Source organism: Columba livia, chromosome 2 (assembly GCF_036013475.1).
Source record: "Columba livia isolate bColLiv1 breed racing homer chromosome 2, bColLiv1.pat.W.v2, whole genome shotgun sequence".
Lineage (NCBI taxonomy): Eukaryota > Metazoa > Chordata > Aves > Columbiformes > Columbidae > Columba > Columba livia.
Genome location: NC_088603.1, coordinates 5,331,919 through 5,357,538, shown reverse-complemented (window position 1 = coordinate 5,357,538; position 25,620 = coordinate 5,331,919). Strand labels below are relative to the sequence as shown.

The 25,620-nt window shown below is 48.5% G+C and overlaps 1 long non-coding RNA gene across 1 annotated transcript; it reads right to left on the bottom strand.

Annotated features, from left to right (window-relative positions):
- Positions 1 to 288: 288 nt before the first annotated feature.
- On the bottom strand, positions 289 to 23,814 carry LOC110365257 (uncharacterized). Its single transcript, XR_002424640.2, has 5 exons — positions 23,326 to 23,814; positions 18,103 to 22,231; positions 16,901 to 17,594; positions 7,277 to 7,497; positions 289 to 2,008 (listed from the first exon to the last, which is right to left on the bottom strand). It is a non-coding gene; the product is annotated as an uncharacterized LOC110365257 (long non-coding RNA).
- Between the last annotated feature and the right edge of the window lie 1,806 nt (positions 23,815 to 25,620).

Below are 25,620 nucleotides of genomic sequence, written 5' to 3'. Positions count from 1 at the left end.
TGGTGCTGTAGCTGCTGGGACATCCTCCCCCTTCCCTGAATGACCCCACAGTGGTGGGGGACTCGGCTGTCACTGGGGTGAGATCACAGAATCACAGGCTGGTTGGGGTTGGAAGGGACCTCTGGAGATCATCCAGTCCAACCCACCTGCTCAAGCAGGGTCACCAGAGCAGATCACACAGGAAGGTGTCCAGGTGGGTTGGAATGTCTCCAGAGAAGGAGACTCCACAGCCTCTCTGGGCAGCCTGGGCCAGGCTCTGGCACCTCAAAGCAAAGAAGTTTCTTCTCATATTCAGATGGAACCTCCTGTGTTTCAGTCTGTGCCCGTTGCCCCTCATCCTGTCATTGGGCACCACTGAACAGAGTCTGGTCCATCCTCTTGACACCCACCCTGAGATATTTATAAACATTGATGAGATCCCCTCTCAGCTTCTCTTCTCCAGGCTGAACAGCCCCAGCTCTCTCAGTCTCTCCTCATAAGAAAGATGTTCCAGACCCCTCAGCATCTTTGTAGCTCTGTGCTGAACTCCCTCCAGTAAGTCCTTGTCCTTCTTAAACTGGGGAGCCCAGAACTGGACACAAAACTCCATGTGCAGCCTCAGCAGGGCAGACTACAGTGGGAGGAACAATCTCCCTTGACCTCTTATACATCATCTCTCTACTGGAGACTGAATAAAACATTTAAAATGAATAGTCTGCTGTTTAAAACCAGCAAAGGATAAAAAATTTTTTAAAATAGCCAGCATGATTATTCATGACTAGGCATTTGTAGCAGTGCTTGTTTTCTGTGGCAGCCTGGATGAGCTCACCTGAATAAAGATATATGTGGGACAATGGAAGGCTGAAGGTTTTACACAAGCAAAGTTGTGCTCTAGAACAGTCCATTTGCAGTGGGCACTGAGTGCACCTGCTTGACTGGAGACCCCAAACCCTGTCCCAGTGCAGGTCCTGCCCCTGGCACAGTGAACCCATCCCTGCTTCTTTTATTTACCAGTATCCACACAGGGGAAGGGTTTGGGGGCATGCTGGGTTTCTTACGGAAGCTCTCAATGGATGGGCACACCTGATCATAGAATCATAGAATAGTTGGGGTTGGAAGTCACCTCCAAAGCTCATCTAGTCCAACCCCCTGCCATGAGCAGGGACATCTTCAGCTAGACTAACTGATGATTCCTGACCAAACAACCTCAAGAGATGTACCCAAGGCTGCATGGTAAGGATGTGGCAGTGCTGGGGAGGGATCCCACACTACTGAGATCCCAGCCTAACTCAGGACTGTTTCCCAGCAGCCTGTCCTGTTCCCTCCCACCCATCGCTGCCCTCCACGTGCTCCAACCAGCAGCCTTCAGGGACTGGAATTTCCTGACTCCCAAGACCTTGACTGCACTGCCTGAACGCCCACCGATGTCTCCTTTGCTTCCCCATCCCCACCCCCTCGATTTTGTTTGTCTGTGGTTTTGCAGAGGGGAAAAAACAAAGCAACCGGAGGTTTCCGGGAGACCATACTCCACGCTGCCCATCAGAGAGCAGACAATAATATTTAGCTGCTTTGATCAGTTTATTGTTACAGTATATTTAGACGGCAAGCTGCAAATTCCAGCGCCGCAGCAGCTGGGAGCAATGTGGTGCATGCAGCGCAGGCCAGAAAATACGGGCAGGATTTGTCCATGCAGCTGAGCGCTGGTTGCGCTGTCTGCTGCGTGATGCAACCCCTCCTTTAATTTGTTTTCCAGAAAATTCATTTTGAGGAGTGCTCTGCGAATGGTTTGGCAGCAGCCGGAGGAAACGGGCTCGGGAGGACGTCAGCTGTCAGCCCGCAGCCCCCGCTGCCAAGCCCCGGCCAGCGGGACAGCGCAGGGGATTGCAGGGCTGATTTCCCTGCCCAGGAAGAGCCTTTTTGGGTCCGGTCCATCCTGAGTTACTCTCGGTCAAGCGGTGAGGCGAGCTCCAGTGCAGGGACCGTATTTATTTGTATGCTTCCACAGCACCCGGCACAGAACAGTCTGCACCTGTGGATGCGACAGTAAAATGAGTGATAAATAATAAGCCAAGAAGGAGCCAGTGCAATTTAATCTGTATAAGTGAATACAGTTAACTGGGGAGGGATGCTCAGGCTGGCTGAGGACGTCCTTGCTTTCCTCTGTGGGTCTGAGGATTCACATCCAGATTGAAGCCTTGCGGCATTTAGAGGATACAGCACAGAGGAACTCGCCTCAGCCCTTTTAATCTGCTTGACTTTTACAGTTTACCTGTAGGAGATGGAGGAATCGTGGCTGAGAAAGGGAAGCACAAGGTCTGCCAGATGCACTGGGAGAGGGACAAAGTGGCCTCCCACTGGTCATATTTATTAGCACAGAATCATAGAAACATAGAATCATAGACTAGTTTGGTTTGGAGGGACCTTCAAAACTCATCCAGTGCCACCCCTGCCATGAGCAGGGACATCTTCACCAGATCAGGTTGCTCAGAGCCCCGTCCAGCCTGGCCTGGGGTGTCTCCAGGGGTCGTTCATCCATCACCTCTCTGGGCAACCTGGGACAGGGTTTCACCACCCTCAGTGTCAAATATTTCTTCCTTGTGTCCAGGCTGAATCACCCCTTGTCCTGTCACAACAGGCCAAGTCTGTCCCCATCTTTCTTATCGGCCCCTTTTAAGTGTGGAAAGGCCACAATACTGTCCCCCTGAAGCCTTCTCTTCTCCAGGCTGAACAACCCCAATTCTCTCAGCCTGTCCTCACAGGAGAGGTGCTCCAGCTCTCTCATCATCTTGGTGGCCTTCTCTGGATCCTCTGGACAGAAGATCCTACTGACTTGCTCTGTTACACCTTCTCCTTCTCTTGGAAGACAAAGAAAGAGGAGTTGTCCTTTCCCATGGACTCAGAGCTGCATGGGACCTCCAAGGTCATCATGTTCATCTGTGTTTTCAAGCAGAATTTCACCAGGACCAGCCCTAAAAGATATTGCTATAGAAGCAGCAACGCCTAGTGCTTGCTCTAAGAGACCTCCAAGATCTGACAATATGTCCAGGTGACTGCTCACCCCTCTTCAGCAGGAAGTTCTGCCCAATGTGTAGCCTAGGTTTCCCTTGATGCAATGTAGTAATGTCCATTACTTGTCCTACCATTTAGAGACACAGAGAACAGACTGTCCCCTAGTGCCCTCAGCAGCCTTTCAGAAGTGAACCTTGGCCCCTGTGCTCTCCCCCAAACAGGGTGGTGAAGTCAGTTCTGCATTTCCAGATAGTGAATACATGAAGGAGTCTGCTTTCTTGCTGGAAATGAGGTTCATGCATCTTTTCCCTCCTTCTGCCACCCCATAACTCTCACTAGAACCATCAGGGGAGGAGACTGCTGAGGGTAATGCCACTGGAAATCAGCTCCCTGGCTTCTTCCGTGGCTACTGATCCTAAGGCCAAACTTGGGCCCTGTGCAGCAAAAATGGGTACAGGTGTTGCTCTTACAGGCTTCAGTGGGATTTAACTTAATGTATTCCTAAAGGCTTTGGTGGAGGTCAGAGGCATCTGTAGTGGATCACTGCAAGATGTGGTGTGAGCACCTGATCACTTTCCTGGGCTTTGGAGCACGGCACTTGTTGAGCATTATGAGGAGCAGAAGGACAGTGAAAACTCCTTCACTTCTTTGCTGCAGGTCACCCACTCCATAAGTCACCGGAGTAATTTCTCCCCGCGAAGGCCAAGCTGAAGAATTTAGTTGACCAGACTTGGTGGGGTTTTTTTGTCCTTTTGGAAAGATAACAGCATAGCAATTCCTCTGCCTTGTCCTCTCCTGTGCTGTACTTACTGGTAGCTGCACTGAAGCTGATTGATTAGTTTAATAACAGGCAGGTGATATGCAGCCATAAAATTATGCACTTTTACTCATCAGCCTGATTGAACTCCTCTGCTGACTGCACAGGAGCAGAATGGCAGAGTTATAATAATGAGGGAAACAGCCAAGGGAAAAGCAAGCACAGTGGTGTTATTGTTGTTGTTTTAAAGCTGAGGAAGAAAATTACTCCAGGGAGGAGCTTTTCCAAAATAAATACTAAAATACAGAGGGAAAATGTTAAGATGTAATTAGCACTGGTACAAGTGTCATTAAATGTCTGCTGGGGTTGGAGGTGTCGGTAAAGCATCTTTTACACCCACCTGGTCTATTTGGGGGTTTCAGGAGGTTGGACCTGACCTGTTGAACTACCCCAGTGCCTGTGTCCTCAGAAAGGGTGAGAGGGGCTGAGCCCTTTGCAGGATGAATCAACTTGCTGGGAAAAATATGATAATTCAGCTTTCTTTTTTATTTTTGACTGATTCTGGCCAAGAAGGGAAGGATAAGACAATGGAGCTGAGAAAAACATGGCTGGGAAGGGTTTATCCCCTCTGACCCCATGCTAATGGCATCAGTGGATACAAGATGGTGTGACAGAAGAGGGAAGGACCAGGGCTCTTGCAGCCTAGCCTGGTGAGGCCATGACTCCTGTCGGTGATGTCCCTAAGGTCCTGAGCTCTGCTCTCTGTGCTTCTGGGCTCCAGAGGAGCTGAACTCGGTACCTGTCCCGCAGCATGTCAATCATGCTTCCCAAAGCCACCAAAGGGAATTGAAGGTTCTCGTTCAGCCATGAATCAATACACAGGAGCAGGGAGGGCAGGCAGGCAAGGGCTCACTGATGAAAAGCCACACAGCCCCCATCCATGCATGGAGAATGGCATTTAAGACTTTATTTCCCAATAAAATATTTCCCAGCGTTTGAGCATGGCTTGCTCGGTTGACAGGCTCACTGTTTGTCCTGCACACATCCATTTTATTTATAAGACTAATTTGTCTGCGAATAGGTCAGCTGCTTCTTGTGCCTCTGATCCCTGTTGGTCTTGCTGCTGTGAAACATTTTAATTGAACCCAGCCATGTGCTGCATCCACAGCACGGGCATCACGCAGAGGGCTGGCTGCCTTACCGCTAGGTCCAGTCTCCATCGAGAAAGCCCAACTCAAAACTATCAGATTTTCCCTTTGGAACAGATCTCCCTGAATGAGGGTTGAGAGCAAGGTGGGGAACAAGCACTGCTTGGCATTTATTTTCTCCGAGAAAAATGCTTGCCCTTCTCCCTGATTGCACCCCATCCAGGTTGTTCTTGGAAGCAACGTTCTTCCTTGTTTGCTCCAAAGGGCTTTGGGTCAGGCCAAGCTTGGCTTGTACAGTGGTGCTGGAGATTATACACAGCTGCACTGACATACAAAAGGGTGCTGCTCCTCCAGCCAACCCCCTGTTTATTATGAGAGCCCTCACCTGTGGTTCTTGGGTGAACTTTCATCCTGGGGTCCTCCTATGCTAGACACAAGGAAGAAATTTTTTACACTGAAGGTGGTGAAACCCTGTCCCAGGTTGGCCAGAGAGGTGATGGATGAACCATCCCTGGAGACATCCCAGGCCAGGCTGGACGGGGCTCTGAGCAACCTGAGCTGGTGAAGATGTCCCTGCTCATGGCAGGGGTGGCACTGGATGAGCTCTGAAAGTCCCTTCCAGTCCAAACTATTCTATGATTCTATGATTCTGTGCCACCTCCCATTTCCCATTTCCTTCTGGACAGGAGCAACTGAGTTGATGATGATGTGTGTTATCTTGCCCAGATTATCTCTCCGTGAGCCACAGGTCAGGAAACAGCTCCACAGCTGCTGATAGTCAAGTGCTGACTGGCATAGTCACACTGTCTGGCTGAGACAAGTGTCCCCTGAGGCCAGAGAGGTACAGTTCAGAGTCACAGCATCTCCTGATGTCATCTCCAACAGACCTCAATGCCTACACATGGGCTCCTGAATCCCATACAGGTCTCCAGTGACCATCATGGGCAGAATCACACAGAATCACAGAAAGGTAGGGATTGGAAGGGACCACAAAAGCTCATCCAGTGCAATCCCCCCACCGGAGCAGGAACACACAGAGCAGATCACACAGGAATGTGTCCAGGTGGGTTTGAATGTCTCCAGAGAAGGAGACTCCACAACCTCTCTGGGCAGCCTGTTCCAGGGCTCTGGCACCTCAAAGGAAAGAAGTTTCTCCTCATATTCAGCTGGAATCTCCTGTGTTTCAGTCTGTGCCGGTTGCCCCTTGTCCTATTACTGGTTGTCACCGAGAAGAGCCTGGCTCCATCCTCCTGACACTCACCTTTTACATATTTATAAACATTACTGAGGTCACCCCTCAGTCTCCTCTTGTCCAGCTCCAGAGCCCCAGCTCCCTCAGCCTTTCCTCACACTGGAGATGCTCCACTCCCTTCAGCATCTTTGTTGCCCTGTGCTGGACTCTCTCCAGCAGTTCCCTGTCCTTCTGGAACTGAGGGGCCACAACTGGACACAATATTCCAGGTGTGGTCTCCCCAGGGCAGAGTAGAGGGGCAGGAGAACCTCTCTGACCTACTGACCACCCCCCTTCTAACCCACCCCAGGTACCATTGGCCTTCCTGGCCACAAAGGCCCAGTGCTGGCTCATGGTCATCCTGCTGTCCCCAGGACCCCCAGGTCCTTTTGCAGCAGCAGCTCTATGGCTGCTCAACACTGCAGAACAGTCATTGCCTTTGTTTTTCTTCCAGCTGGGCCACCTCCTGGTCACCTCAAATGTCACTTCAGCCTGCAGAGCTGTGGCTCCCCCCAGCAGCCTCTTCTGGATGGGGGCACACTTGGTCACCAGACAAGAAACTTGGCTTCAAACACCAGAGAGCAAATCAGTATCAGAAATGATAGAAACACCAGGAACAAGAGGGAGAGGAGGTGAAAAGCTGGTGGTTTGGTCTCAGTGATCATTATCGATCAGCATACCAACACTGATACTCCATGGACTGCAACAGAAGGGGCCAAAATGCCCTGAGTTCCCCTCAAACACCACCTTTGGAAACAGAGGGTGTTTCGCTGTTGGACTTTGCACACAACATACTGATAAAACCTCAAGCTACACAGCACGTGGCAGAGAGCGGGGTCTTCTCCAGGCAGCGCTGCCTTTATTTTGTGGTTGACATTTAGCTATCACTGAGATGGGCACATTAAAAACCATGATAAGATAAATATTTGCTCAGCATGAAGAGCTGTCAATAGGTACATCGCCTGGCATTACCTCCACTATGTCTCACACAGCATGAGCAGGGCTGGAGCCAGGAAAATCTCAACCTCTGACCATTCACAGGCTATTAAAGATACCAGTCACCCCTCTGGGGACCTTGTCTCCCAAGCTTAAAGCTCCATTTGCCGTGGGAGTAGCACTGATTTGAAAGTATCAGGTACAGGATTCATCTACCTGAATCTGTTGAAATCCTGATGGAGCAGTTGATGGAGGCCAGGACACACTCGCCCCTTCTTCCAGCAGAAATCCAAAATGGACCAGATGAGGTACGGTGCCTCCAAGGTGCCTCTTTCCCTCCATGGTGTGTGTGATGTCTGGTAGCTGCATACAAGGCTTGATGTGGTGGAACATATACTGCTGCCCTTTAAGTGTGTCCTAATCATTTGTCACCATCCCTGTTAAAAAGAAAAACCAAACCCTAAACCTGTCTTCTTTCTAATGCAAATTCACCCGGACCTCAGCTTTCCAGCTCTCTGCTATTGTCCCATTTTTCTCCATTTGATTAGGCAGCCCCATATCCTGCATCCTCTCCCCTCTGAGGCAAACCTGAGCTGCAATCAAGTCCACTCCCAATTTTAACTTGAGTTTGTTAACCCTCTCCCTGTGATAATTACCTCCAGCTCTCAGATTATTTGGGTGACTCACCGCTCCCAGCTTCCCAGCATTGTTTTTAACGGGAACTTCACAGTACCTGTTTCATTAACACCCTGCATGGTAGCAACCTTACCTCTGCATCTCTCTTGTATTGACTCTGCCTTCTTTCTCCAAGACAAAACCAGTCCCTTCTGATCCTCCTTTGGGGTGAGCTCGTGGCCTGCTGCTTGTCCACAGTCATCGCTTTATCTTTTTTGCACCATCACTACTCTCCCCATGACCAGATGGGACTGTCCTTTCTTTGAATGTCACTCGCTAGTTAACACCAGTCCCAAGGCAACCATTAATTTTTCATCCATAGCCACCACACTGAAGTCCTCAATTTCATTTTTGATGCTTGATATTGCGTGTTCAGAAATGACCAGCTGTGTTTTTAGAAGCGCTAATGCTATTCTGCTATGACAGTGCAGGTTTCTCGGACTGAAATCTCTATTAACCAAGGTCTTTTCATTTCTGCACATTAAGGGCTGGAGCTCTTCTCCACTTGAATTCAATGGCTTGTAACGGATCCCCGTCACTACCCACTCTTGGGTAATGTTAGCTTGAAGATGCAAAGGCATGAAAGACTCTCTGGCTCTGAGCTATCAATAAATCTTAAACAAAATGTGGGGTTTTTATTAATAGGTGTCCTCTGCTCCTTTTCCTCCCTTCTGTCTTCCTCCACATGTAACAGCCCATTACTGCAGCACTCCACTACGCTGAATCCCTCATTTGTCACCCCAGACACTATATAAACTACTGAAAAAGCTCTCCTTCAACTGTCGCATCACTTCAATCTGCTCCTGTCACACAAAATCTGCTTTTGTTTTGCATTTGCCTGCTTTGCTCCTGCCCATTTCATTATCAGTTTAACACCTTTTTTCTTGCATTCTCTAGTCTCCAGCCAAAGACAAAAAGAACAAAAAATAACTTTCCTACCCAGGAGCTGTTGGCTCGCTTTGTTATCTGCCCATCTTTTTCTTCTTCCACAAAACCAAAACTTTCAGCTGCATGTCACAGAGGAGGCTGCAGTATTTTTTGTTGTCTTGCTCAGCCTCTCAGAACAATCTCCCAGCTGCTCCCCCTTCCAAATTATTTCTTCTTCAGACTCATGGGTTGTCTGAAGTCTGTGCTGACCTGCGTAACTCCATGTGATGCTCCATCTGTTGTTGACTTCCATATGTTTACTTACTAGGGGGAAAACTGAAAACGTGACTTCAAGATCTGGCCAGTGTCACTGTCATTCCTCAAAAACTAGGTCTGCTGTGGACTGGGCTCTGATTTTGATCTCCCTCAAGCCTGCTCTGGTTCAGCCCCAGGGATGCTGACAGAGGGAGGACCAGTGAAACGTTCGCTGTGCTTCATGTCACGTGGGACCACCTCAGCCCATAGAGAACTAAGGATGAAACCAGGAATTGACAACACTGATCTGGTTTTCCCAGCCACCAGCAGTGAAGTTATGGCTCTTCAGCTCAGAGGGGTCCCCAGAAGATCTGTTTTGTACCCCTTGCTCCACCATGGGATGCAAAGCACATCCCAGCACGGGCATCACGGTGGTCACCCTCCATAAGGACAGTCACAACAGAAGCAGCTCTCCAGAACCGACCATAACCCACTGGTTTGAGCTCCAACCAGTACCTGTGAACCTGTTTTAATGGGAGTCAGACCCTCATATCTCAGCACTGTTGACTCTGCATTCAGACACAGACTATACATAATTCTCTCTCTGTTTCTGTCTCTATATAGACATACATGATGCCAGCAGCTGGAACTCAAGTTTAAGTACATTTATACATATGTGTATATGTGCATGGACAGTGAGGTGTATTAAAAACAGTTTATTTCAGAAATAGCATCATTTTTCCTGGCGAAGGAGAACAACTTCTTCTATTTTCTGTGCCACTGTATTTTTGGGCTTAGCAAGGCAAAATGCCAAGGAGCGACAGCGTGTTTACATACGAGCAGCTAAAAGAGCTCTGTAGCAATCAAGGTATTGAGTGGGTCGGGCTGAAAATAGATCAGCTTGGAAAGACTTTGATCAAAAATGTTCAGCAGGGGACTGGATGCATTGAGGGGGCCTCTGAGCACCGGTGACAGCCTCTTCTGGAATATATTCCCATCTTGCCCAAGCTTATGAAGTGCAAGGCTTTTGTGTAGTGAGTCCATGGTTTACCTTGTTCACTGTGCCATGGTTAACCCCAACTGAATTGTCCTCCCCCATCCTTCGAGGTTTGACTTTCTAGGTCAACACTGAGGTGAAGAGATACATGGAGGATCCCCATGCACAAACAATAAGCAAGGTGCACGCTCCTTCCTCCAGTCATTCCTGAACCTTATCACGCAAGGGGATTAATTATCAGGAACGTAATCTCCTTTTTTTTCTGGGACAACGTTTTCTGAAAAGTTGTTTATGGCCTCACTGGGAATCATGGAGTTTGTCATCTCAACCTTTTGCGGGCAATTATTTTTGTGTGTCCCCTTGAAGCTCTCCTGAGCTCTCAATCAGAAGGGCTCCAACCCTTTTCCGAGCTGATAAAGCTTTTGCCTCTTCCTTTCTTGATGAGGAGATGTGCTCTGCCCTCTGCCAAGCCTACCCTACCCATGTGATTACCAAACTATTTGCCTGTGGCTTCACATACCTCACTTTATACAATACCTTGTGCCAGCTCTCCTTTCTGGGCATGTCTACACAGCTATTTTGGCCCGGGGTTGAGGTCTGGCATGTGTCTTGGCATCCTGACAGTCACGACAGATTACAGAAGAAAGTGTTTGGGCTCTTTCAGCGGCTCCAGGAAAGCTCTCACCCTGCGATAGGAGAACACAAGCCCAGCTCTGGCTTTGAAGGTGTGGGTATACGACAGGTCTAGTCACAGGCCCTGGGCTCAGGTCCAGATAAAACGAACAGCACCGTCATGTCTCTGTAGCACTTTGTTTGCAAGTGTTTCCGGTCCTTAATTGCTTTATTTTTGTAGCAAATGGCTTAGGATGTTGTACTATGAGGCTTTTTTTTTCTTTGTGTTTTTCCAGCTGCAAACATCAGGGAGAACTGGTCATCATGTGCTCTGTCCAGTTCTGAGCTCCCCAGTTTAAGAAGGACAAGGACTTACTGGAGGGATTCCAGCGGAGGCTACAAAGATAACAAGGGGTCTGGAGCATCTTTGTGATGAGGAGAGACTGAGAGAGCTGGGGCTGTTCAGCTGGAGAAGAGAAGCTGAGAGGGGATCTCATCAATGTTTATAAATATCTCAAGGCTGGGTGTCAAGAGGATGGACCAGACTCTGTTCAGTGGTGCCCAACGACAGGATGAGGGGCAACGGGCACAGACTGAAACACAGGCGGTTCCATCTGAATATGAGGAGAAACTTCTTTCCTTTGAGGTGCCAGAGCCTGGCCCAGGCTGCCCAGAGAGGTTGTGGAGTCTCCTTCTCTGGAGACATTCAAACCCACCTGGACACCTTCCTGTGTGATCTGCTCTGGTGACCCTGCTTGAGCAGGTGGGTTGGACTGGATGATCTCCAGAGGTCCCTTCATCCCAACCATTCTGTGATTCTGTGGAGGGCTGGGACAAATTTTCCCACCAGTTACAGCCTTGTAAACCCAAGGGCTGTCCTCAGACTGCCAGCTATGGAGCTCATTCCAGACTCGGTTACCTACTGTTATCATGAAAACCATGGTTATTTCAGGACTTTGCATTTCCAGGGCTGCCAGACCCCTAGTTCTGTCTGCATTAAAATAAAGTTAAAACAAAACAAAACAGAATAATAAAAGCACCATGTAAGGGTTGTTTGAACCAGGTTCTGCAGCTCCTCACTGGCTGTAGAAAATGCTGTTGCTGTTCTGGATGATACCACTCACCCGTCCCCACAGCCCTGCTGACGTGTGAGGCTTTATCAGACTCCATAGGAAATGTTTTGAATGCCGTCCAAGTGATTACCTGAGGTTTTCCAGCCTCTGACATCACATCTGGCACAACCAAGCTGAGGGTGTCATGATTGCTGGCTCCAGGTCTCCTCCATGTCATACATCCCAGGTCCTCTGATGGCCAGGGTAGTATTTTAGCACTCTACAGGAGTCTTAGAAATGGAATTACTGTTCGAACACAATGATACTGGCCGTGCAATTCTCCTTGCAGATCTTGAAAATTGCCTTGCTATCTACATCAATCCTTTCCTGCATTAACTAACAGCATAACCTCGTTGATTCCCATATGCACTGCTGCATGCCTGCTGTTCTGACAAAGCTTAGGGAGAAAAAACCCCAATCATTGTCACTTTTGGGTTTAGAAATAGGAAATGAGAGTGAAAAAATAAAAATGCCACATCTTTGTAGTACCATTGTTTTCATCCTGGGCTGATGATGTTGTGATGATTTCCTGGAAATTTCCTGGGAAAGCTGAACAGATTTCCCAATGCACAAGTGATATGAGGACCAGCAGCTTGCCAGCTGACTTCTCATCCAAGAAACCTGTGGATGGCAACCAGTCCATGACACCTCCTACTTGAACCTGAAGGGGCTGGGTCCTCCACCTTGGGAAGCAGCTGGCTGCTGTTCCACAGAAAACAAGACAGCAATGAAATATGTGACCTTCCAGCATCAATCTGAAGGTCCTTCCTGCCAGATGGAGGAGGCAGTAATGGGACATTTCTGTCCAGCAGCAACTGTAGACAGGGACGAGTTTTCTCTCTCGCACCCTTGAAGCGATAGGAAATATCGAGTTTCTTATGGAGACCAAGCATAGGTTTTTAGCTTATGCTTGGATATTTTGAGGGCTGTCTTTTAGGGTGCTCCTTATACTGCTGGGTCACATCCCTGCATTGGGGTTTGAGAATTGCTGTTTTAAGGGAGATGATTTCAGAAACTGAGGCAGAAGGTCAGGAGGCACAGCATTACCTCTGCATGAGCTTGGTTAGTTGCTGTGGATCAGCTGATACTCCTCGATTTGTTAAATCTGCCCTTAAATCTAACCCCATATATGCAAACATGGAAAGAGCATTTCCAGGAAGAGGCTATTTATCCTGTAGCTGTGCACAGAATTACAGCAAGATAATAAATAAATCTGGGATGTGGTTTATTTCTTTATTTCCTTCTGGTTGCTGTGTCTTTTAGGTGCTCAAAGGAAAGTTTTTTTCCTTACCTCTTTTCTCTTTTATTTTCTTTGCTTTTCTTCCTCTCCTCTCCTCTCCTCTCCTCTCCTCTCCTCTCCTCTCCTCTCCTCTCCTCTCCTCTCCTCTCCTCTCCTCTCCTCTCCTCTCCTCTCCTCTCCTCTCCTCTCCTCTCCTCTCCTCTCCTCTCCTCTCCTCTCCTCTCCTCTCCTCTCCTCTCCTCTCCTCTCCCTCTCCCTCTCCCTCTCCCTCTCCCTCTCCCTCTCCCTCTCCCTCTCCCTCTCCCTCTCCCTCTCCCTCTCCCTCTCCCTCTCCCTCTCCTCTCCCTCTCCCTCTCCCTCTCCCTCTCCCTCTCCCTCTCCTCTTTTTTTTTTCCCTTTTTTCTTTTAATTCTAGCATTGCTGTTCCCCTACTTGCCTACTCCAAGGCTTTCAGCTTTAAAATGGAGAAAATTAATGAAACTGGAAACACATTGGTGCTGTTTCAGTGGTAAAGGTATCTGCCAACATCCCAGCCCTGCTCTGTTCATTGCACCCAAATTTTCGCTCTTGTCTCTGCAGATGTACTGCTGGGGCTGACTGTTCATTATGGTCAAATGTACCATATGCAGCACATCGACTTAAAAAAAAATAGATACTGCTGTGGTACAGCAGTACAGCTGACTGGCTGTGGAGATGCTTTATTTCAGCATGTGATGGGGACATTGAAGCTGTCCATTGCCAGGGGCTCAGGGGCTTCATTCTGCTCACTGCCAAAATCCCCAAAGATGCCCACTGTCTGTTATCTCCAACAGTGTCATGCCACTGAAAATCCCAGGTGCCCAATAATCCCTATATAAGCAAGCACAGACACCAGCCCACCAGCCAGCTCCCTACTTGTTTGTATTCAGTGCGCATTTCAAAGCAGGCAAAAAATAATGTACTGTGACTGGATAACACCCTCTCAAAGACCACTTGTATTTCTTATCACCTCAGCCCAATGCCACATTAAAAACTTGCCTGCAAACCTGGGAAAATTATTTGCAGGGCTACTGAAGCTCAAAGAACAGCTCCAGTCAAGGGCCCCTTTATTCCTTGGGTTTTCCAGGTAAGGTGTATGTACTTGATACAAGGATCATGTTATTTTTCAGAGAAGAGTTTCAGGGAGGAAAACTAGTGGATACTGAAAGCAGTTTTGTGTTCTGCCACCTAGGATGAAGTCAGGATCCTTGGGTCCTTATGCAAAAATACCAGGCGCCTATAGCACCTTCTTGATCACAGGGACAGTCAAAACTGACTCTCCCAGCTCCTAGGAGCCTGCAGAAGTGGCCTGATGCTGAGGGGTGCTGCCATGGGCTGTCTGATGCTCCAGCATCAGCTGCAACCCCTGGGTTGCATGTGAGACCCCTTACCATGGTCAGGGGTTGGAGTTTGAGGATTGGAGGAGAGGAGCAGGGCAGCTCTGCTCAGCCATGTGGGAAACATTTTGGAGATCACAGAATCACAGACTGGTTGGGGTTGGAAGGGACCTCTGCAGACCATCTAGTCCAACCCACGTGCTAAAGCAGGTTCATCAGAGCAGATCACACAGGGAGGTGTCCAGGTGGGTTTGAATGTCTCCAGAGAAGGAGACTCCACAACCTCTCTGGGCAGCCTGTTCCAGGCTCTGGCACCTCAAAGGAAAGAAGTTTCTCCTCATGTTCAGATGGAACCTCCTGTGTTTCAGTCTGTGCCCGTTGCCCCTCATCCTGTCATTGGGCACCACTGAACAGAGTCTGGTCCATCCTTTTGACACCCATCCCTGAGATATTTATAAACATTGATAAGACCCCCTCTCAGCCTTCTCATGCTTCAGTGACCCTCTCCATGTTTTGCCCTTAGTAATGGGAAAAAACCCCATGTGATACTTTTCAGAACTACTAGTGAGATTTATTGCTTCTTTAATTCCAGCAGAGGCGGAAGGGGGGATCTGCACAACCCCTCAGTACACTTATATCCACTACACTTTTAAGTGCAATGCTCACAATCTTCTTGCATGTGGCCTTTTTAGTGGCCCTTTCCCCTGTGACAGGCATGTGCCCACCCTCCAGGCTGCTGCTTTTGAGAGTCTCCAGATGACGTTGGGGGGAAAGTGCCATAGCCCAGCTTTGCACCTCTCTCATGGGGATCCAGAAGCTGGGATAGGTAGATCTACAAGAGTGTCTTGGACCTGCTCTGATCTGTGTTGCTCTGGCAGCTCAGTGTCCCCCTCATTATGTTTTATTTCCAGCCCTCATGCCAGGGCTTATCTTGGTCTTACACGACCCCTACCCCTGGGAAAGCTTTCCTCATAGCTCCTACATGACTCCTCATAGACTGTCTTATCAGGTCCACAGTAAGAAGAAATGTCCACCACCTCCTCATCCAATTTATACCTCTCCAGGTAAATTAAAATTATGTCTTTTACTGATGCTGACTTTCTGGCTTCCTCCACAGTACCCATGTTGGTGTAGAAGCTTGGAAAAGTGGGTCTGGCTATAGACAGGTAACATACCCAAAGGGCTCATCATCACCTTGGGAGGGTCTGGCTTTTTAACATCCACCCCAGTAATCCCTGGTGGTTTTGGCAGGAAATCAGGCGGACGTGACCAGGCTGTTTCTCTCTCTGCCTCCTGCTCACCACTTGTAGACAAAGTGATCGTTCTGACCTCATTTGATGGTACCTTTGCAGTCCTGGAGAACTGAAGCCTACAAGGTTTGTGCAAACAGGCGGCTGGGTAGAGAGGGGAGGAAGAGAGAGAAAGAAAGGGAGATTTTTTATTTTTTGGGCACAAGAACCCATCCAGGGGTTCAACCAGAAGTCGCACAGCCAAGGAAGACCAGGTGACGTGTGGGATCACTCATTCCTCTAACACCAGTCATGTGGCTTCCCAAGGAGCAAGGGGATCTCCTAACCACCCCAGTGTCTCTGCTCACTGCATCATTTCAAGCTGGTTTGAACTGGCGATAAGACCATCAGAGCAGCCCTTCTGGCTTAAACCGAGTGCTCAACAGCATCTTCATCTGCATGGACAGGATAATTGTGGTGTTAGGAGCCACTGGCAGTGATCTGAACTCTGGTGACTTCAACTGCTGGAAAATGCTTGTGCACACAAGTGTAGGTGTTGGTGGGTGCATGAACTGCTTCACGACCAGACCCTGTCCCCAACACATCAAGCTTCAAGTTGTGGGCTTTGTTTTCATATAGAACAGCTTGCCCATCCAGGTGAGAGCACAGTTTAGATGCCAAGGCAGTATGCAGGTACTGAGGGGACAGGAAGGAGCAGCCATAGGCAAGCAGCAAGTGTTCAACCCAGACCATCTGCTACTGTTGGAATGATTTCTAACCTGTGCTCTCAACTGGCCAAAGGGAACTTGTTATGTTAAATTTATGTCTCTAGCTTCAGATTACAGCCTGACACATTAAAATAAAGCGGCACTAACATTAGATTGTCTTAAAAACTGGGCTATGGGTTAGAGATGGATAAGAAATTGTAGAAGGGGTTGTGTGTGGTCACCAGTGTGAGGAGAAGGAGACAACCCCATGCAACTGGCAGCTTGAGCACAGCCAGGGCACCTCCCCGAGAAGAAAGAAAGGATGGAGATCCCCACTGTGAAGGGGATGCTGAAAATAAGCTTGGACTCATGAGCAAAGGTGCTCTCCTGCTGCTGTGGGATCAAATCGTTGTGTGCTCCAAAGAAGCAAATTTGAACCGTTGTTTCTCTTATTACCATCATTTCTTGTAACCACCGTCTCTCTTGATTTCTCTTGCAAACCACCCTCTGCCAGAGCAGCAGCACTCCTGGAAACCAGGAGGCATTGTAGAGGAAGGAGGAGAATTATTTTATTAGAAATTCCCTTTTTTAAAACATGAAATTAAAAACATAATAAAACAAATCAAATGTTTTCACTGCCAGGCAAAGGTGAGGATGGAAACAGAAGAGAAATGTCTAAAGAAACAAAAAGCTTTCTCCCAGCTTTGCTGAATGCTGGAATAGGAGCAGACAGATGAAAAGCACTAAAAAGAAAAACTAAGTTTGAGAAGTGGACTTGAAACCTGACTTACAGCTTATCTGATTCCTCTGCAAACCAGGCTGGTAGTCTTGCAGGATGGTTTCGTGCAGCATCTGACCGAGTCTTCCAACTCATCCGCCCGTGGGTTTTGGGTGTGTTGGAGCTAAGCTAAGCCTGCCAGTCATTTACAGTTTGCTTTTCCATACACAGAGGAGAGCTGGGCTGGTTGGACTGAGCATTGTAAAGCCTCTTTCTAGGAAAGAAGCTTTGCGCAACAGGAGGAAAAAATAGGTCATTGTCAAGGTTTAGGGCATTTGCAAGAGAAAGTAAACAAGTGGTGTGGCTGGGTGAGATGGGAGCTGAGCCCCATGCCGAGCAGGATCCGTCCCCTGCTCCAGACAAGGCTCTGCTTGCAGGAGGGTTTGGCTCTTCCTGGGAGGAACGTCAGCCTCGTGGCATCGGGACTGGGATCGTTACCCTACCCTGGTTCCCTGGCAAATTATTTAATCCCAGTGCCCCATCTGGGCACGAAGAGGAATCACCACCCTGTGACACCCAAGGCTTTGGATGCCAAGCTGTGTGGGGTACAACTTGCACTCAGGCATGATGCACGCGGAGCAAATGGGGCTGTTGGCATCGCTGTGCAGCTGCTGATGAGAGCGGGAGGCTAACGGGGACAGGAGGTGGGTGTTGGAGCAGTTGCAGCAGCCATGGCCATGGCAGAGCCTGTCCCAGGGAGCCTCAGACTGCGAAAGAAACAAAAACAAGGCAAAAAATAACAACCACCAACCGACCACAAAAGCACCGCAGGTCCTTAAAAACACCCTTAGGCACTCGCCAAGCAAAATCCCAGGGGAGCTCAGCCGCCTCCCTGGATGATACCAACCCACAGCAAGTCACCTTCTCCCTGCCCCTCATCCAGGGGTGCGGGGTGGGGGGAAGGTTTGAGTACACCCGCACATCGCCTGGTGCAAGAGGCAATGGACGGTTCTGTCCTCACAGTGAGGGCTGTGGTTTTGCCCTCCCCAAGAGGGGACAGGCTGTGCCAGAGCGGGGTTTGGGTACCCGGCGGGGGCTGCGCGGGGGCTCTGGAGCACATCTGCCAGCCGCCTGGCCCCCGCCGCCAGCCCCGCCAGTACATCTTGTTTGTGTTTTTCTGCCGAGCACACTCCCAGCGGGTTATGTCAGAGGTGAGGAATGCAGGGCCACCCTGTGTCATGAGATCAGACTTACATTTTTAGGCTGAGCGCTTACCGTATTTGCTGGGAAAGCAGCACGCAGGCGGCACACGGGGCCCCGGAGGGGTGGGAGATGATACCCCTTCCCTCCATCCCTCTTTTCCAGCCCTCGCTCCAAGCAGAGCCGGGTGGAGCGGATGGGGCCCGTCTGCTGGAACAAGCTCTCCCTCTGTTCCTCACAAGGAGCAAGAAGAGGAAACGTAGTGAATTAAGGCGAATGAAAAGGCAGCAGTGAAAGGCGGCCGGGAGCCGTGCCAAGAGCTCGGAAAACGCTGGCGGAGAGAGGTGGTGGTGAGCTGCTCTCTGCCGTCGCTGAAGGCATCGGCACCCTGGGTCGCCCCACGGGGGAAACTCATCCAAGCAACCGGTACCCACAAAATATCACAGTCCCAGGGGCTGGAAGCATGAGGAGAGACACGAGCCCATGCAGGGCCAGCAGGGACGATGCGAAAGCTGGGCTGGGAGCTGTGGATATGGAGAAAACACTGAGGGTCTGACCCAAAGTGTTGCCTGGATCAGGGACTTCCCACCAGTTTGGTTGCTGGGAGCCATCCCTCATGTCCAGCTTCTCTGAAATTTCTTCACTGCTTTGCAGGAGCCTTTCTGCTCAAAGAAAGCTGGTGCAAAACAACTCTGCTGATGCTTTGCAGGGTCTCTGTGCTGCCTGTTCCCTGGTTTTCCCAATTAAAACTCAGAGGCTCCTTTGCAGCTCTGCTTCCCAGCCAGGGCAGAAAGGGGGGAGATGCTTTGATCCTGGTGCCACCACACACAAAACCCACCGAGGTGAGGTCAGGCCCTGGTGTGGGGAAAGGCTCCCACTCCCCTTCTCTGCTCTGGTGTAGATTTTGTTTTCTCTTCTTTTCTTTTTTTTTTTCTTTTTATTTGTTTTCCTGAAATAGCTGCAGTAGCAGGCATCCTGAGAGCGAGAAGCCAAAAAGCAAAGAAAAACCGTTCTACAAACCACATCCAAACTGAACACCACTGCTTGTTGTCTGTTTTTTTGTTTTTCTGTTTTTTTTTCTGTTTTGCCTTATGGAAGGTTTTGACACGGTGGTGTTTTGTTCTGTGCGTCAGAAGGAAAACAAACCCTGAAATACCAAATTCTTTTGCACAATGGACTTTCCTTTCTCTAAACATCCCTGTGAGATGGGCCTCTCGCAGCTCTCTCCGCTTCCCAGAACAAGAGAACAAATACTAGGAAATCTGGAGAGATGAACTGCACGGCGCTGGCTGCAGCGGAGGAGTGAGCACCAGCCCCACGTTACTCAGTGTCTCCACTGCTGGTCCTCACCTGGAGAACCTTCAACAACCACTGATGGCCCCTGTGCCACTGATTGTTTTCTGCTGTGCACCACAGACTCCTTTTTGTGACCCTGCAAGTGGTGAGAGGGGACAAAAAGGCACGTAGATGAGGTTCTTAGGAACAGGGTTTGGTGCTGGAGTTAGGTTATGGTTGGACTCGATGATTTTGAGGGTCTCTTCCAATCAGAATGATTCTATGATTTTAATTTCAGGTCCTCACCTATAATCCTGGACCCTCCCTTATTTACTACAACACTGTTTTGCCATGTCACCTCCACACGCAGTCCCAGATTCCTTTTGTCACTCTACCATAGTCCCAAGAGCCTCTTTGGGATCCCAAGTGCCTGTTTGGGAAATGCCTCTTTCCACAGAAAGTCTTGCTCTCTGGGTTCTCTCTCTGCTTGTGGACCTATGGAGGCACCAGAGAATGTCCTCTGCAGATGGGAGAGGTGACCAGAGGGGACAAGAGGGACTAGCGGAGAGCAGGAGCTCCAGGGGGACCTTCAGACCCAGAACCCTCCCCTAGGCAAAAGGGTGGAGGTCCCACAAAACATGAAAGTGATGTGTTGAGAGGAAGGGGCTGGTTGCTGCCTCATAAAAATAAAGAGGGAGATGTTATCGCGTGAGATCCTTGGGAAAATGAGGCTCGTTTCATGGTTTAGGATGTTATCTTCTCTTTCTTCCCACTCTCTGTGCCTTCCCTTTCATAAAGTTGTGCTTTGATAAGATTTTCTGTTTTATTGTTTGGGATAGAGGAAATCACAGAATCATAGGATCACAGAATCATAGAATCATTTTGGTTGGAAGGGGTCTAGAGGGTAAGGAAAAAGGGGCTTGAGGCAGCATTTAGTCCTGAACACTGAACCAGGGCCTTACAACCACCTGACAAGACCTGGAGAGGGGGCTGAACCAGAGGACTTCTGCACTCTAAATGACATGAAGAAAGGATCTTGGCTTTCATTAAATCTTTCAGGTGCCTGGCATGCTTTGGGGAACAGAAATCATAATTAGCGATGATATTTAGGCTTGATGTAAGTTCAGTTTGACTGCAGTGAACTCATTCACTTCTGTTACGCTCCCTCAGTTTAGGGGAAATACACTGACACTGCTTAGCAACCTTTAATCGTTTTGGCAGAAAAAAATAATCCGGGAAGGCCAAAGTTTATATCTGTTACGCTGCCCCAGACGGTTACTTGATACCCCAAATAATAAGTTATCTGGCCCTGACATTTGCTCCTAAGCAGCGTTATTTTCCGAATTGCAGTTGAGCGTCCTGAAATGCGTATTGCTCGACTTTAATGTTGGATTATTACTCATTCTGCAGTGTGGGAGCGCTCCATGATATCCCAGGCATATCCAAGAATATGAGGCAGTAATACCTCCGTCTGACCCCATCAGGCAGTCACTGGTTTGACTGGGTGCTGCTCAGCAATGGGATGTGCTGCCCCTGCCAAAGCAGATACTGTAGGTTCTTTATTTCCTAATTGTCACTTTTTCTATGACTGCTTCAAACAGAGACAAGGAGCATGGAAAGAACAGTGCTTTTCCTGTCAGGGATGGGGGGGAAAAGACAAGAAAAAATCAAAGACTAAAGGAAGAATGTGGTGAAAGGCACCACCACATCCAGGGGTTTGACTCTGATCTTGCTTGATGCAGAGTAAACACGCAGGTTACAAAACCTAGGAGGCAGAAGAAGAATGAGAAAAATGTATTTTAGACTAATTATGCTGTAGAATATACGTGAGATTTTCAAAGCACCATCATCAAACAGCACAGTAATTCGAGTTTTAGGGACAGATCTAAATACAAGGGCCACAAAACCAGATCTTTAACCGTGTATTAAGTGACTCTGCTTTATTGTTTCTAAAGATTTTGTATTGTTTGAAATATTTTCTACCATAAGATATCTCTGTTGTTCTGATAATGTTCCTTCTTGGACACCCTGCAGCTAGCCCAGACTCATCTCCCCCAAGCCCTACACCTGTCTTTCTGCTCTCTGTACACCAAATCTCTAGATAACTCCATAATTTTATAATTTCCTACAAACTTAATTGGGTTTGCCCTTTTCTGCTGGACCATCACCTAACATTTCCTGATCTATTGCCATATTTCTCTCACTTTTTGTAATCATAAGCCATGATAAAGCTCTTTGCTCATATTCAGAAGGGAACTGCCCTCCTGTGCTCCTTCCACTGAAGAGCATCACACGCACTCGGGCTCTTGAGTAACTCAACTCACCTACACGAAGAGAAATGAGGTAGAGCTGGTAAGTCTGAGCGAGAGGCCCAGGCCAACCCCTGTGGAGCAATAGGACAGGACTTTCAGGGAGATCTTGTTCCTTGGTGTTCTCCAGGTTCCCACTAGGAGCCAGGCAGAGCTACCTGGATTGAATGGATTTGGCCAGCTGTCCCTGCTGGCGACCTCTCCACTGGTCACTGGTGCAGGCTGGGAACATGGGACTGCTGCTCCACCTCTATCCATGTCCTCTAGGCCAGACCTGGAGACTCGGAGGAGCATATAGTCATTGCTGACCTGTCTGAAGGCCAAGGCCACCGGGAGATAGGCTGGCACCAGTGGGGTGCCCTGTCCCTGCCACAGAGAGTTCTCCTGAGCACTATGTTAGGCTAGATGTTTTGCTCCAGAGTATGGCCATGGTTTCCGTGGAACATTGATTTATTTAGGGGCATCAGGTATCCCACAGTCCCATGAACAAGCGGATTTTCACGCCTCATGACTCATCCTTCCTACTCCCCATGGAGCAGTGAGAAAGCCACAGAAGCCCTTAGTGGTTTTGGTTCTCCTCAGCTATGGTTCATTCCTCCAGACCTTCTTGCTCTCACATCCTGCAGGGTAAAACAGAAAATATCACAGTACAGAAGAAACAATCAACGTAATGGTCCATCTTCCTTTACGCTAACCAAGCGCACACTCCATTGCTGTTCTACAGCCACCAAGGAGGAATGAGAAGACATCTGGTAGATGCTCAAGGGTGCTAAGTGTACTGCTGCACAAGCTACTCAAGAAAGGGGTATGGCAAGGAATTCAGGCAGCAACAGCATGGTGATTTCATCAACTTCAGCAGGCTCTGTGCCAGGCGTATCCTGTCCAGCTTGTGTTGAACCAACTGGCAATGAAGCAAGTCTGTGACAGCCAACTCCAAATGACCAAGATTAGCCTTGTTTCGGTGCTCAGTAGCTGATTCATGTTTCAGTCTTCTGCCCCACCCAGTCTCAAGTGAGTTCAGCACGTCTCTCCAGCTTCACTTTTCTGCTTTCAAGGCTCTCTGTACTCCATAGATCTTCCCACATTTGCGGCCCAACCCTCTGCCACCAGTCCTCTCTGGTCTCCTGGACTGGACACCGTGCAAGGCAGGAGCCAGAAGCCTGCTGGCTTTGATTCATCATCATCTAGGAAAAATGCTGGCTGATCCTGCCAGCTCTGCCTCCTTGTGCACCATCTGCTGTTCATGATAGCCATCCCCAGCGCAAAGACTCGGTGTTTATCTCCACCACCCTGTCTCCTGGGGAAAGGCCACTTCTAGGGTCACTGTTCCTATATGGAACTACTGCCCAGACAGTATCTGAGAAGTGGAGCTGTGAAAATGATGCCATGCTCTGGCAATGCAATGGCATCCCGTCTCACAGCTTTTTCTAAGGCTTTTGCTAAGGCAGTGGCTCAGAAACATCACCTTATGCTCAAAGCAATGCCCTCAACAAACATCTCCACCATGCAAGACCACCCACATGTCCTGGTGTGCCAGGGAGCATGGCAGTGTTGGCTGTGATGGTTGGTGGGATGGACAGGCTGACAGTCACCATGAACACTGCATCACATGCTCCAGATTTGGCAAAGAAACATGGCCACAGAACCATGGGAACATATATCTCACCAGCTTTGTATCACCAGGTAATGCTCAAGTTCAGTCCCAGTGACTTACCTGTCTGTGGTGTGAGTTAAGAATCAAACCCTGATGGTTTCCCACGGAACTCAGGCTTCTGAATGATGCAAGAACTTGCGGTCCCTTTCCTTAAATAACAACAGAGGGAAGCCAAATGGGTTTTCTCTCCAACAGATGGGCGGCTGACAGGTGCTGTTGGAGGCTGAGAGATGGAAAATCAAAGATGCCATGCCGTGGTCTGTCACTAGCTTGAAGAGAGAAGAGCAGGTAAGATCTGCCAGTCTATTCAGATGCTCAAGCAGTACAATAGCACAAATATTTGTTAATTTTTCCTTTCTATTCTTGTTTGTCAGTAAAATATTATTACCTTATCTTAAAGGCAGGAGAGTCGAGTGTGTCTTAAAGATGGGAGACTTGGGTACGTCCTTCAGGACAACAAGGATCTGTTTACATAGCACAGGTCCCAGAAGAAGCGCAGTTGTGTCAGAATGGCATTCTGTAAAATAACAGAAAACAAAAGCTTTTCTTTCTCCCTAAATAAATCAGTTCTGTGTTTCCTTTGTGGTCTGCTTTTAAAGGCTTGCTGAATTCAAGGAGGATGTGGTCACACTCCTTGGAAACTCCAGATGCTACAATTTATAAACACAAATCTGCATTAAACTGACATGTTGATGAGTTAAATCTCATGTGCTTTCATTCTATTTTTCTTGCCGGGTGATGGCAGGCTGCTATAGTTTTCATGTCCCTTGGAGAACATTTGGCCAATACCTCTGATATCTCCTCCTTGATTTCTTTGACAGGATCCAGCCTTTTGTTATTTACTGATGTCACTGTAGCCTAGGAGAGAAATCAACAGTCATGAATTACGGGCTATGCTGGTAGGACATTTCACTCTGATTGATTGATTTTAGTGTGAACAAACTCCAGATAAGTAAAGATGAGTTCAAGCTACAACACTTCTGGCTTCTGAATTCCCCTGAGTGGTGCGGAACGTCTGGGCTGAGTACTTTCACATGGGTCATTAGGAAGGTGAGATGCTTCGGCAAACACAGATCTGTGTGTAGGTCTCAGTTTTTAAGAAGCTCGGGATTATAGCAATGCAGCTGTATCTCCCCTCAGGAAACTTTCACCAGACTTGAAGAAGAAATCTCATCATCGCTAGGATGAAAACATCATGTCTTGTCACGTGGCTGTTCTTCAGCTTCAGGCATGGCATCCTCCAATTGGTTCTTCACCTGCAGGACATTTCCATCCCACCTACCATCTTCTGGTGCTCAGCACCTGAGAGAGAAAGCAAGCAGCATCCTGACCTGTCATTGTGTGTTTCTGAGATGGGAGAGGTGTGAGGGCACTGATTGCCAGGACCTATGGGGAGAGGCTGAGGGAGCTAGGCTTGTTTAGTCTGGAGAAGAGGAGGCTTAGAGGTGATCTCATCACTCTCTAGAACTATCTGAAGGGAAGTTTTAGCCAGGTGGAGATTGGTCTCTTCTCCCAGGCAGTCAGCAATAGGACAAGGGGCCATGGGCTTCAACTCTGCCAGGGGAAATTTAGGCTGGATATTAGAAAGCAATTCTGTGCAGAGAGAGTGGTCAGGCATTGGAATGGCTGCCCAGGGAGGTGCTGGACTCACCGTCCCTGGACGTTTTTAAACTGAGATTGGACATGGCACTTAGTGCCATGATCTAGTAAACGGACTGGAGTTGGACCAAGGGTTGGACTCGATGATCTCTGAGGTCTTTTCTAACTCAGTTGATTCTGTGATTCTGTGACACAACATCTACTCCCTCTGAAAAAGTTACCACCAGCACTCTCATTTGCTTCAATACCCCAGATGTCACCTTTAATTAAAATAAATAAATAAATAAATAAATAAATAAATAAAAACAGGCAAGCGTCTTGCTTTCTCTTTTCACAATATAACTCCTTGACTCCAAAGCAAAAGCAAACTGAAGTCACTTCATTTCGGAATCTCTTGAGGAGATGATGTATAGTGCTGTGGTACGACAGTGACGGGGAGGGCTCTCAAGCACACAGCCACCCTAGGGCACGATTAGAGGAGTAACTCAGACTTCTCCATCTGAATGCTCCATTTATTATAAATAACCACCATTTTTTAATCATAACTTACTGCCTGCTGGAAGCCCTGCAGTGATGCTTCTGTCACCAGCAAATGCTTGAGCCTGGGTAGGAGAAGCGAGGAGGATGCGATTATTATTTGATGGGCTCTTTCACGAGGACTATGTTCAGATCTGCCCACGTGCACAAAACATCACAATTTGGAATGTCTGGGCAGTCTTTCACAAGATCCTCTTCGTACACCCCAACTACAGCACC